Source organism: Podarcis tiliguerta (genome assembly GCF_965153285.1).
Source record: "Podarcis tiliguerta genome assembly, chromosome: 5".
Taxonomy (NCBI): domain Eukaryota; kingdom Metazoa; phylum Chordata; class Lepidosauria; order Squamata; family Lacertidae; genus Podarcis; species Podarcis tiliguerta.
In genome coordinates, this window is record NC_139538.1 from 71043835 (window position 1) to 71058601 (window position 14767).

Sequence of the window (14767 nt, forward strand, 5' to 3'; positions counted from 1 at the left end):
AGATTCCACCTAAACATTAGGAAGAACTTCCTGACAGTAAGAGCTGTTCGACAGTGGAATTTGCTGCCAAGGAGTGTGGTGGAGTCTCCTACTTTGGAGGTCTTTAAGCAGAGGCTTGACAGCCATATGTCAGGAGTGCTCTGATGGTGTTTCCTGCTTGGCAGGGGGTTGGACTCGATGACCCTTGTGGTCTCTTCCAACTCTATGATTCTATGATTCTATTCTATGATTCTATGATTCTATGTGTTACAGAGGTTCACAACAATATAAAAACATTATCTAGTCTGCCCACCTGAAAGGGGCTACTCTCAGTAGCTCATTCCCTCATTCCCAGGTCATTCTCTCACCATGGACCTGGCTCTAAGCAATCCATCAAGTGTACAACATCTCTTCCCTTCTTCATAATAAGACAAGGGTCCCACTCTCTTGCCAAGAAAAATAGGACAGCCCTGACCTTCCCTTTAATAGCATCTCCATTGGGCCCCACCTGCAACAGACCCTGAAAATCCCTATCCCAGAAGTGGAAGGATGATCGACTCTGACTTCCCCCACCCTATGTGCTTCTGAGTAGGCCAATGTTCTACTCAGATGTAAACCCACTAAAATCAGTGAGTTGAATCTGCTTTATAAGATTTCTGAAAGGCTTCAGTAAAACTTTCAGATTACTGCGCAAATGAAAACAAGAGTGTGATACCAGAATGAATAAATTATCCCCTACGGAAAGCTAAAGTGCGCCTTATGCTCAACAGCAGTCAGTCACAGGCTTTCAACTTAGAAAATTAGAAAAATTAAATGATTAAATCAAAAGATAAAGCGTGACCACATGCTGAAGGATGCAGTTAGAAGAAATGCAAATATTGAATACCACACCCAGTTGTGTTTGTCTTTTTTAGGATTCCAGAGCATGTTTCCCGATAGCAGAGGGAGTTATGAAACGCTGGGGCCGAGGGATTTTTCAATCCAGGTGAAAAGCTGCAATTTAGTTTGCCTGGATTTCCATATGTTGACAGGTATGTACTGACAATTACACAAAGCGAATAACAGAATATGTGTCAAGATGTTCTAAAAATCCCCCAAATACTAATGAAAGCCTGCTTTGCATGTATTTACAAATAGACTTTTAATCATACTCCTAAGTACACAGAGAAAAACATGTGTTGTAGAGAATGGCAGGCCTGATGCTGTACCTATGGGATCATGAATCTCAAAGAAAGTAACAAACTCAGTAGCGTGAGCAGCTGTCATTTAGCTTTTCTAGTCATTTAACTAGGCAATGAATGCACAAAATCAGGATTGCTGATGTGAATTGCATTTTTAAAGGCAGATGCAATGCACTCTGAGTCTGTCACAACCTGGATGGTTGTTGCATTGATCATTAAAATGACTCTCCCGAATAGTTTCTCCCCAAAAGAGCCTGTTTGCTTCAGAAATCCCTTTTAAAAAGAATAATCAAGGTACATTATGAGATGCAAAGAATATTTCTATAAAACAACCTAACCCAGGAGGTAGGTCTATGCTTGTCCTGTCCGGTCTTTAGATATTTATGCACTAGAGCCCTTTTGCTTACATACGGTTGCCATATTTCAAAAAGTGAAAATCCAGACATAAAAGTTGTTGACTTTTTTTTGGGAAAGTTGGTGAGCTTTTTGAAAAACAACAACAACAACAACAACAACAACGTGAGCTATTTTTAATTTAATTTAATTTCCGCAGGGCCTGTAAGACAGAGTTGTTCCGCCTGGCCTTTGGCTTGGAGCCAATTTGATTCCCTCCCCCTCTTTCTTTTCTCTTTTTCCTTTCTCCTCCTCTGATGAGGCTGCATTTTAATATTTTAATCTTTCAATATTTTAATGTTGTAATTTAATCTTGTTTTTAAGTTGTATGCATTCAACTTGTTTTTATTATTGCTTGTTAGCCGCCCTGAGCCCGGCCTTGGCTGGGGAGGGCGGGGTATAAATAAAAATTATTATTATTATTATTATTATTATTAATGAAAATCTACAATTCTGACATGGACTGCCATATGTTCAGAGTTTCCCAGACATTTGAGCAATCTCTGCCTGGACACTGAATACCAGCTATGTCTGGGAAAGTCTGAATGAACGGCAACCCTAGCTTGCAAAAGGAGTTGGATAGATGGGATGGGAAAACTTGTTCTATTTATCAGCTTAAGTTTTTGAAGGTTTTTTTTTTTTTTTAGTTTATCAGGTCTGTATGCACATTTTTAAGCATACTTTGAGGGAGAAGAGCTACTGCCTGGCATGGAAAGGTCCCCAACTCTCCAGGTCGGGGTCAGAATGCTCCCTGTCTGAAACCCTACACAGCTACTACCAAACAGTGTAGACAATACTGAACTAAATGAGCCCCTGTTCCAACTCTACCTGAACAACTATGGAAAGGTAGGATAGTTCTTAATTAAAGCTATGCATATTTTCAGTTCTATAAGAATTCAATTGGTACATTTCTTCCCTTTAATTTCTGAAGAAAAGTTATAGATTGCATACACACTTTAGATACTGAACTGGAATGATGTCTACAGGTATACCTAGCTCAATTCACTGACGCAAATGTGAAAAATGCAGGAAAGTGTGACTGGCAGTTCAGAAAAACCAAAAATTCTGAGAAATGTAAAAAGCAAACAAAACTGGGACTGGTGTTTCAGGGAAACGGACAATTCAGAAAAAGGTGAAAACAGGAAACAACTGTGACCGGAGGGTCAGGAATACCCAAAATTCCACAAAATGGGGGTAAGGCACAAAACTATTATCAGTGGATTGGGAAGATTGAAAATTCAAAGAACATCTGAGAAGCAAACAAAACCATGGAAAACGGGTCAGGAAAATGGAAAATTCCAAAATATGTGAAAAATGAACAAAATGGTGACTGGTGGGGTAAGAAAAAGGGAAATTCCGAAAGAAAGAAAGAAAGAAAGAAAGAAAGAAAGAAAGAAAGAAAGAAAGAGAAAACCTTGACCTACAGGTCACAAAAACTGAAAATTCTGGCAAAACTGAGAGCAAACCAAACCAAGACCAGAGGATCAGGAAAATGGAAAATTCCTGAAAACTGAAAAGTGAGGTCAGGAACCTCTCTCCCATTAACCCAGACTATTGACGATACTGACTGGGCTGAAGGGTGTTGGCATTCAGCAACATCTAGAGGGCTAAACATCTCCTGTTGCTGCTGTACATCTTTAGAAATGAGTACAAGAAAATGTCTTTGTGCTGGCAAAGGGGATCAGAGTTTTATTGAGCGTCTGATGGATACATAGCTCACATATTCAGAGGCTGCATTTTGCCTGATGGGTTAAAATTCTGCAAGGTTGAGCTGCCTATTCATTTGTCTGTAGACTTTTGCTTACCAAAAAACAGTGCCTTAAATTTTTTTGGATATTCACAATGAGATGTGGACTGAGGTACCAACTCCTCCTACATACTCATCAATCCCCAGAAAACTTCTGCTAACAGCCATTGCTACTCAATTGATGACCTTGAGGGAAATTGCTGCAATTTATCTTAAGGCTATTTCCTATGAAGCAAAAGTTGTTAAGGCTAAGATCTTGCTACAGATGTGGGAGAATAATATTCTGTCTTTTCAAAGCCTATCATCTGAAAATGCAAATACATTTCAAATGAACAGTTAATTAGATTCAGGGTGTCACTAACACAGAAATACAAGGTAGCCGACCTCTAGTCTATTATTACCAAATATGTTAAACTGAAAATAGTATTTCAATAAAATGTAAGATTCCTGAGGTCAGATGAAACAACAAAAGAAGCATAAATCAAAAGCATGCATTTGAAATGAACTGTGAATCTCTTACACTCTTCAGTAACATGTTTTGGGTAGATTTCAGGCTGCGAAGTTGACTAGACTCCTTTACAACTAAAATGGTAAGAAATTCAGTGCAGAACTAACAATATGACAGGCAGTGGATAATCTGATCTAACAAAACTGTTCCATTTTGTCAAAACATTGCTCATTTGCAGTACAATCCTACACAGGTCTGCTAAGAAGTAACTGCAATGGGACTTGTTCCCAGACAACTATATAGAAGATGGCAACCATAATTATGGATGCAATACTATACACCAAACTAAGGCCCGGGGGGCCGGATGTGGCCCACCAGGCTCTTTAATCTGGCCCACGAACCTTGCAAACCCTGCCACCCACTCGGTCAGTCCCCGTGCTAAACTGGAGTGGCGCGGAGGCCTCACTGCGCGGGGACTGACTTCTGCGATGCTGGTGCGGCTTTGGATTGGCCACAGGAAGCTCCTGCAGCCAATCCGAAGCCGCAGATGCCTCTGGGCGATGGACCTACCCCCCCCAGCCTATGCATGCTTCCATGGAAGTACTGAGTTCAATGGGACTTGCTCCCAACACTGAACAGCAGCCTGCTGGGTCTCTGGCTCCATAGTTAAAGGAGTTTGAGGCTTTTCTACTGGACTCCTGACATTTGAGTTTGAGGCCACAGCACCTACAGCTGATGGGCAGCAACCTGCAGAACATCAAAACTGGAGCCACGACCCTCACAAGCATCTTCCCTTGAGCCCAAGAATCACCATCCAATGGCACAGGAAGCATGCCAAGCAGGAAGTCACATTGAGAGTCGCCTGCAACCCGGGATGCTGGTCCTTTAAGGGTCATCATCCTTCAAAGGGGCTTGGGGTGGACTGGAAGCAGAAGCTCACAAGGCTTCAGTTCACATCCAGTCTTCATTGGCTCACGTTGTTTGATAGGAGCTGTCCTTAGTGGTGTGACTAGTGGTCACTTTGCCTGCAACGCTGGTGTGCCTCATGGCAAAATTATTACATAGCTTTAGACTCTTGCAGGCTTAGCCAAGTATAAGAGAAGCGTGAGCTGCCTCTCCTGCTATTTGCTTCGCCAACCCATTTCCACATTCAGAATTTAAAACTGCTGACATGTAGCTGCCTTTATTCTTCTGAAACAGCATGCAAACAACTTTGATTTGAAAACATGTCATGTATCACTCTGCTAGTGTAAATTGCCAAGGCTGTACAATTTACCATTCAACCAGAGTATAAAATTTGTCATAAAAAAGAGAGAGGAAGACTAGCTGTAAAAACATAGCATATCTCATCTATAAGTGGGAGCGTATGGCCCCTGCCCTGGTTGGCAATTATGAAAAGGTTGACATCAACAAAGCAATGTGAAATTATTAGCTAGTAGGTCACTAGGAACTGCTAAAGAAATAACACACTTTTCAACACAAGGACAAGAAAACCATGCAGTATGTTAAGAAACGTAAGTCTTGCAGATCAGACACTAATTATTTTCAGAGGTAATACCTGTACCTAGGCTGTAACACAGCATGTCCACTGAATGAACTGCTTTACAGTTGACACCGTAGATTCGGGCTATCATTAGAAAAACACAGGCAGGCTCAACAAAACTTTATAATTACATTATTTTAGTCAATTATGCAAAAGCAATCTCTCCAACATTTTTTCTGTCTTTGCCTCTGGAACTGAGGCAGAGACAGAAAACCTTCCTGGGAATAGCAAAGTGATGGACAAAGTGTTGGACAAGTGTTAAGACATTACTGACCCCCTAAAAAAATACAGTGGTGCCTCGCAAGACGAAAAGAATCCGTTCCGTGAGTCTCTTCGTCTAGCGGTTTTTTCGTCTTGCGAAGCAAGCGGATTAGCGGATTAGCGCTATTAGCGGTTTAGTGGCTATTAGCGGCTATTAAAGGTTTAAGGAATTATCGGATTAGCTGCTAAAAGGCTATTAGCAGCTTAGTGCCTTAGAAAAAGGGGGTGGGGAGCGGGGGGAAAAACCAGGAATCGCAAGACATTTTCGTCTTGCGAAGCAAGCCCATTGCAAATTCGTCCTGCGAAGCACCTCCAAAACGGAAAACCCTTTCGTCTAGCGGGTTTTCCGTCTTGCGAGGCATTCGTCTTGCGGGGCACCACTGTAATCTAGAACTGATGTGTGACACAGTGACTCGGTTTGCATGTCACACTGAGCCAAACAAACCTTGGTTATAGTTTGCGGTTAGTCTGGATCAGGGCAGTCCAATTTTTCATATCAAGTGGGCCGCAAGAGTACTTCGACACGGAACTTGTGGGCCACACTGCTGCAATGTGGAATGTTTTCATTCAGAATTCTAGATGCTCCATTCCATCCCCCCACTTCTCACTATCAATTTTTTCGGTTACCACCCCCCACTCTGACTGCAGATCAGCAATTCCATGGCCACTAAGCATGCTCAATCCTCATTAGGTTGTATGGGGGAGAGGGTCCCCCCCTCAAAGGGCTTTTGATGTTTTTTTCTTGCACTTTTGCAAACTGTAGAGCTTTCCGAAGTGTACCAATCAGTACCTCTCTCCTTTTTGTGGCTAGTGCCTAGATTTCAGCAACCAACAAAGTAAAACAAGCAGCACTGAGAGGGAAATCAGGTCCAGGTGACATTTTGGGTTGGTGAGGGGTAGGTATGGGTGAATCTCTCAATTCCAGTTTATTTTTGCAATCTTAAGTTCAGCTTCTCCAATTTCATTTTTTTCATTCACAGGAAACGTATGCAATTTCCCCTAACATACATATTTTTCTACCAGTTTTTGTCTAGTTTACGCATTTTTGCAAGCAATTTTTCTGTGACGGGATGCAACTGCCCAGACAATTCTCCTTGCATCATATTTCTCTTCTGTGAATATTCTTTACAGCCAAAGCCTATTTTAAAACAACACTCAGCAAGCAAAGTTCCGATCAGCGTATTAGCATTGAAAAGCCTTGCTGCAAAGCTACCCAAAACAGTATGTACATACTGCATGAATGGGGGAAATAAGAAACCATTCTTACTTGCGGTCCCGAGATGCTGTTGTTTTCTCTCCAGGTGCTTAGACACTGCCCGTCCACTACCTGCTACATGTCCCTCGCTGGTCCTTGTCCCACGCTGTTCTATCTATCTGCTTCTGCTCTTGGTTTTTATGTGTCCCTGCCTGACTGGGCATGGGAGCAATCAATACCCGACCAGCCAGTGAGGTACTGCCCATTAGGAGGGGCTCTGACCAGTTTAATTTGACTTTTTGGAGGGCAGTCCCACCCTGCAACCTGGCTGGCCAGGGGAATTCCTAAATGGCCGGCCCAAACCTGTATGCTCAGGGAATGGTGGCCAAACACGAGGGGCCACAATTGCCGCCCATCTGAGAAAGGGGTAAGCCATGCTGCACATATTATTTATAGCCAAAGCCTATTTAGAAACAACACTCACCCAGTATCCATTCCCTGTTCATATTTATTTCACCAGGCTGTCTGCTCATGGTGCTTTTCTGGAGCCCAGTCTAACAAGACTGTCAGAGTCCAGGGACAGCTTCATTTAGCTTGACAATTATACTGACAGTCCGTATGTACAAATGTCTCACTCCTGATGTTCCAGACAGGACCAGCTTCTCTGCGTTTCTTTCCCTTAGGGAGGGGGGGTGGAACTTGAAATAACCTTTAAAATAGAAACAAGTGATGCTAAATCCCTACCCCACATCCCTCAGCCGCTGACCTTAAAGTTTGAGTTCATTACTCACATCAAGTTTAAACTGCCATGGGTAGATTATTTATTTATTATTTCCAAAATTATAAAGGCAACTGGCAGGCTTGCTTTACAAGTCATTCATTTCATTAGGCAGCAAAAACTCACATTACTTACATGAGCAACCAGCTCCAAAAGGTTGCTTTTTCCTTTATGTATGCTGATGCGCATTTAAACTATTTTAAGAGTGCATTTCAATTTAATTTATCTGTTAAGTCATTTCATTTATCTGTTAAGTCCCACTGAATTCAGTGGGGCTCGCTTCTGAATAGGTGGGCATAGGGATGCTCTGAAAAAGATCAGAGTGCAAAGATTGTCTCCATTTAGCAAGACGATCTGCCATGAGCCAGCCATCTAGGATCCTAATCAAACCAAAGATGTCAATTCTTGAGGCTATAGTGGCAGTGATTTTACAGCAGGTGTGTATGTAATAAAAACAGCCATGTCTTATTCTATAGGATGATTTTACACCACAAATTTACTTCACTGTATATGAGCAGCTACTGTGATGCCTTGGGAAGATAATAAATGACTGTCAATGCATTTTTTCCTATTCTGATTTAAAGGAGTGTGAATGGAGTTGTTTCTTATTACTAGTTTCAGCATTGGTGCTTCTATATTATCATAGAATAACTCAAGGTATGGGTTGGGAGGGTGGTTGGATTGTTGGGATTTGCTTTGGTTCAGCTATGACGTGGTTTATTTTGGTGGCTGCTTAGAAGCCTATGGTAGGGGAAAGGGGTAAAAGGGTCTCAGTTTGGGCTGCATTCTGGTTCAATGGGGCTGTGGGTTAAACCACAGAGCCTAGGACTTGCCGATCAGAAGGTCAGCGGTTCGAATCCCCGCAATGGGGTGAGCTCCTGCTCCTGCCAACCTAGCAGTTCAAAAACACTAAGTGCAAGTAGATAAATAGGTACCGCTCCAGTGGGAAGGTAAACGGTGTTTCCGTGCGCTGCTCTGGTTTGCCAGAAGCTGGCCACATGACCTGGAAGCTGTACGCCGGCTCCCTCAGCCAATAAAGCGAGATTAGCACCGCAACCCCAGAGTCGCCCACGAATGGACCTAATGGTCAAGGGTCTCTTTACCTTTTACCACCATTAATTCTCTTTAGGTTTAGAAATGGAATTTTAGTGGTGGGTTCATGTTACGCCTAAAGTTGAACTTAAATTCTTTTGTTGAGTAGCCAGCTATCACCAAACTCAATTGGTTTTTTACCCCTCTTTATAGGCCTTCCCACCCTTTTGCTACAGGGACGGGTGCACTCTGATTTAGCGCTGCCTAAAAATAGCTTGCTTGATTTCGGGAGGTCAGGCTAAAGGTTCTCTTTGTCTGCTAGACCATTATGCAGGAGGTACAGCGGTTTATCTTTGCTATGTGTTGCTTAAAGTTTTTCATTATTCTTTCATTGCTCCCTTGCGGTACTTATAAGGCTGGGTGGTGGTGTTTAATCTCATTTACTTTACTAACCTAGGTAAATGGTTTGGTTTAATGTATAATTAGGTGGTTTTGTAGGGGTTTAGTCGGCTTATTTTGGGGCTCAAAAAAGTCGTGGTTGTGCGACATCCCCTAGTTGTAAGCTGGGTGCTTTAAATAAGCTACGTTTTGTTATTCCAAGCACACCTTTTGGTACGCTTACCATGTTACAACTTACCTCCTCTGTTTTACTACTTTTAGTTTATAAAGGTTGAATTTGGTTGTTGAGGAGGGTGAGGGGTGGTGTGCGTGCATCCCAGAGCATTGTTAAAAGAGATACTCTTTATCTATTTCACTACTAAATTTGCCTTCATGCAGGGTTTCATAGTGCTTTTCGTGTTTTTTATAATTAAAAATGTAGCCAATCTCTTCCCTCACATTTGCTACACCTTGACCTGACGTATTAGCAGTGGGGCTATTGTGTCTACTATTGTGCCCTTATGGGGTAGACTGTCGATGGCAGTATATAGGCTGATGTGGTGCTAGTGGGGGCTGGGTGGAAGGGGGGGGTATTGATTATAGGACGATCTCCTCTAGGTCGATATGGGACACCCTTTGAGTTTCAAGTTTTTCACTTGTAGTTCTCTGGTGGAAAGCATTGTATTATGGCTCATCAATGGAAACCCAGCGAGATGGGCGGGGTATAAATAAATAATATTAATTATTATTGTTGTTGTTATGAATGTAAGATTATGGAGGGTAGTGATTAGTGGATATTCATGAGTGTTTACAATAATGCATGAGATAGATATAACATTCTTAAATCAAATAAATAGGTTGATAATACGTAATTAATAGTCGCATGGTATATAATATGATGTACAATAAACAGTTGTGTATTATGTAAAATTTATAGATACCAGTTATTAGAGAATGAGACAAATTGGTGGGCCTTTTCCCATCTAGGATGTGGAACAATAGGCCAAGGGGAGCTTTCTGTTCGTTAAGTTTTGGCTGATTCTGGAAGCTGGAAACACAGAAGGCTGTTTTGCTCTATGCTAGACCCAATGCTGTATAATGTCAGCATTGGATGGAAGAGCACATATCATTAATAGACTCTAACAGATCTTGCCTCCATATCAGGTTTCCAGGGAAGCCTCAAGGCATAGCTGGAAGGTACCCACAAATATCATTGAGACTGACACTGCAAACCTGTAATAACAGTAGCAGTGTGGAAGTACAGACTGTCTCCTCTAAAGAAGGAAGAAATGGCAGATTCCAAGAAGGGCAAGCAATATGATTTGGGTACAAAGAGCAGTTCTGTGGCTCATGAATGATGTGCCGGTGATGCCAAACACTCCAGTCTAGTCAATGCTTTTTCTCATCGAGTCAAAAAGCTGAGGAAAGTGCATCGAAACCATGATTCCATTAGAGCTGAGAGTCTGTTCCTGGAAAACTGAAATGTATGCAATTACCTTCCTTCCCTGCTGCAAAATTCTCCTAATGAGACCTGCATACACAGAGCGGAAGAAGAGCAGTCCCGCAAGCAATGTTTGTAAAGACAAATAAACAGACCTTTTCTCCCTTTCCATTTCAACACATCTGTCTCTGATCAAGGTCTATTTTTCATCTGTATGCCACGCCGACTCCCATTCCCCTGTCAAGTGTCAAGTACAAGTAAAATTGTGTTAGTCCAGTGTCAGTGTGCTGGAATTATGGTTGCTGTACAGCTATCAGTATACTGAAATCTATACACACACTTCACAATGGAACATTTGGGATCTTTTCAGCTTAGCAAATGATAGCAAAGGGACTGATGAGCCAAGCTTTATATAAGATTATTAGCTAAGAAGGAGGAAGATTAAAGATAAGTAATTAATGTGCTTAATGCATTTGCAATATGAAAGTTGGAGCACTCTGAGAGGATGGGTGTGGAGTGGGTTAATTGACCTAATTGAGGAACAAGCATTCAAGAGAAGAAGGCAAAGTCAAGGGGGAAGGCCTGCCTCAAACTAAGACAGCAGGTGAAACTCAACATACCAGGGGGTGGAAAATAGTGTTAACACCGGCTAGCTCAGTCGGTAGAGCGGGAGACTCTTAATCTCAGGGTTGTGGGTTCCAGCCCCATGTTGGGTGTGAGATTTTTAAAGGGTCATGGGTGGCGCTGCGGTCTAAACCACTGAGCCTCTTGGGCTTGCTGATCAGAAGGTTGGCGGTTCAAATCCCGTTGCTCTGTCCCAGCTCCCGTTGCTCTGTCCCAGCTCCTGCCAACCTAGCAATTCGAAAGCATACCAGTGTGAGTAGATAAATAGCTACCGCTGCAGCGGGAAGGTAAACAGTGTTTCCATGCGCTCTGGTTTCCATCACAGTGTTCAGTTGCACCAGAAGTGGTTGAGTCATGCTGGCCACACGACCCGGAAAGCTGTCTGTGGACAAACGCCGGCTCCCTCGGCCTGAAAGCAAGATAAGCACTGCAACCCCATAGTCACCTTTGGCTGGACTTAACTGTCCAGGGTTCCTTTACTTTTACCTTTACTGGTAGCAGAGCACGTGGGAAGCTGAAGTAGGAAGCCCAGAAGGATTAGGATTGCATACGACATTGGAGCAGTTTCACAGGGGGAATGTTTGGTGGACTGACTTGAGAGCAAACCAGAATCAAAACTGAAAATTCCACCTGGAAGGGAGTTAGGACAAGCATGAAAACAGCAGGGCAAAGAAGTGGATATGGGGAGAGAGACGGGGAGGGAGAACAGGCACACAGAGAAACTTGGAACACCTTAGGGAGTCACAACCAAGGCCAGAGTCTGTTGCCTAGGCAAATATCTGGAAATATTTGTAGCCAGGTCACATGGAACTAATGGCCTGCTTATGAATGTTGCAGTCATGCCAGGATTTGGAAGAACAAAACTGCCTCTTTCTTATCACTTTTACCACCTTATATGGACAATAATTCTTTTTCTCACAATCCTTGCTTGACAGGCCTGTCCTCCCTTAAGACATACCACCAAAATCTAAAATGACTCCTCCACAGTAATAAAAGGCCACCAAATAGAGATACTGAGTATTTCATACCTAAATATGTTGCTAGAGTATGCTAAAAGTCCAACTTCCAGTTTGCCTATATGCAACCAATCACCTGGGCATGAGAGCTCCTGCCCTTCCCCACCAATATGACACCCTTCTTCTCTACTACAGCTCCATCAGCTCACGGGAGAGTGAGGCCCACTGTTGGAGCTTGCACACACTCCCAGGATGCTCTAAGGAGGCCTCAGGTTGCCATGGCGCAACCTGGGTGGAGGGCATGGTGCAGTGTGCATGTCCTGATTTGCCCTCCAGAGATGTTGGAGGTCATTGGATCCATTTCACAACTTGGTTTTGGTACTGAAATTACTCAACTACCCTAGTGCTGGGATCACCAGTGTGGCACCCTTGAGGACTTCCTCTGGCATTCATGAAGCCCAAGGGCCCACCAAACACACCCTTCGTTCCCTTTGCCATGAAGTGGATGAGAGTGGCTGCCCCCTGCAGGGCCGGATTTAGGTTTGATGAGGCCCTAAACTACTGAAGTCATGCTGGCCACATGACCCGGAAGCTGTACGCCGGCTCCCTCGGCCAATAAAGAGAGATGAGCGCCACAACCCCAGAGTCGTTTATGACTGGACCTAATGGTCAGGGGTCCCTTTACCTTTACCTTTAAACTACTAAAGGTAATGGGACCCTTTATGTGTCCAGATGTCCTTTTTCAACAACAAATTGTCGGTGTTTTTTGTGTTGAATATATGCTATATGGTAATTTATGGACCTAATAAGTATCTAAAGCCATTTGCACATAACAAAATAGAAGCCTACACCACACAAAACACTGTTGCTGTATGTAGGTTTTATTTTATTTGTTTTTTATCTTATATTTTGGAAAGGTACATCCAGTGGTTTTTTCCTTTAAATTCTTTTGGGGGGGGCACCTAAGCTATAGCTTGTTTAACTTTTATGTAAATCCGGCACTGGCCCCCTGTGAAGAGCAGATGGAGGTTAAAGAAGAAGTACAGAAGATTGACACTCTTTCCTACTTCTTATTTCAACTCTATATACTTTTCAAGGTTTAGCTCCCCACTCAAGCTGCTGATGTGAGATTTCCAAAGAATATAAAGGTGAAATAGGAAGTGGGGAAAGTATTGCTCTTTCACCTTTCTCTGCTCTTGAAGGATTAGACTGGCACATGAGAAAGTAAACAGAAAGTGGAATTTCCAGAAAAATTTGTTTTATATAACTTATATACCAAAATGGCTTCTAAGCAGTTTACAACTATAACATCAATCCATAATTAAAACCCACAGTATCATTAAAACATCCTTAATTAAAATGTACAATAAGACAGTATACAGGAAGAAGCCAAACAACCCACAATGCTGTCAGCATCCCCAAAGATGTCTTTTCCTAGAAGAGTTGATCAAACAAACCCTGGGCTGAGGCCAGCTTGTCTGGGACAACAGGAGAGCAGTCTCAGAACTGGAATGGCTTGCCATTGCCGATACCAAAAAAAGAGAGGGAAGTGCCATCTGTGCGAGTGATGCAGTTACAAAACATCACAGCAACAATGTGCTTAATGTAACTGTTTTGCCTGTTCTGCTCCTGGAATTGTGAATTACGGTGATTGTGCCTAGGCTGCTTGATTTGCAAAAAGAGAGGGAGGGAGGGAGAGGGAGAAAACAACCTGTGCAGGCCATAGCTTATAAATTACTACAATGAGATTTGCTCCAACAAAATTTTATCTTGTTATTTTTACAGGAGCTTTTCATTTTCTAAAACATGTTCTCCATTGAGGAAACTTTCACAGGAGCTTACTATTTTACAAAACTTGCTTCTCGGATAGATAACAAGGATTTCTAATATTTATCTTTCTTCCATTATTTGCTTCTTCGGTTATACATCTGCAAATATATTTATACATAACAGCTCCCATCAATTACCGGTCTCCCTCGCTGATAAACCCCTAGCCTTATTGGTGACCCAATCAGGTAGACTATATAAACATGTAGTCGAAGTGTTCAGATTAAATTAATTAAAGTTAATACAAACCTCTTTTTATTCTCCTTCATACAAACAACACTAGCATTCAAATTATATTACATAGGATTAATACAAACCTTTTTCTGTTGGTGACTGACGTATCCTCCTCACTGGTGCCCAAATCACTCCGACTAAGTTTGATGCTATGACCCTTAATATTTAAAGTTCTTCCCTACTCTTGTATAGGTATAGTGTAATCACAGTCACATGCTAGCAGTTAGGCTTATTGAGTTCAGGCTCCCAAATCCCCAAGTCTTTCTTAAAGTCACCACAGTCTCACTAGGCAATTTTGCAAGAAACACAAGAGGTCCATTGAAGTGTTCAATTGATGTGGCACTTGGGTTCAAAGTCTACAGGTGAATATTTCCTCAACAAGATCCAGTCAAGGTCCACTTTATTATACGAATGTTCTTACACCTCAGAAAATTCTCACAGATGTGATAATCAGACAAATAAGCTACATATAAACGGTTGTATTTTATGTATGTTAATGACACATTTTTGGTGTGTTTAAAAACCAGTGGGATCAGTTAGATTTTTAATTTTTATTTATTTATTAAATTTGTATTCTGCCCTTCATCTGAAGATATCAGGGTGGTTCACAGCATAAAAATACAAGACAAAAACACAAAATACATAATAAAAACAAGAACAAAAATAAACCAAACCAATAACCCCCTCTCCCACAAATACATTTAAAAGCATATAGGATGCTAATCAGTCAAAGTAATGTTTTCGCCTGGC

At 42.1% G+C, this 14767-nt stretch overlaps 1 protein-coding gene and 1 long non-coding RNA gene across 3 annotated transcripts in view; one reads left to right on the plus strand and one right to left on the minus strand.

Moving 5' to 3' along the window:
- Positions 1-14767, minus strand: part of LOC310677313 (uncharacterized protein) — a 728781-nt gene that overhangs the window by 699563 nt on the left and 14451 nt on the right. The window lies entirely within an intron of this gene.
- LOC310677349 overlaps positions 1-14767 on the plus strand; it is a 60828-nt gene that overhangs the window by 20687 nt on the left and 25374 nt on the right. Inside the window, exons 3-4 of one of the 2 annotated variants that reach the window (XR_014511112.1) lie at positions 894-1010; positions 2201-2533. This is a non-coding gene — a long non-coding RNA (uncharacterized lncRNA). Of the gene's footprint in view, positions 1-893; positions 1011-2200; positions 2534-14767 lie in introns of those variants that run through there. The other variant, XR_014511111.1, reaches the window with a different exon arrangement.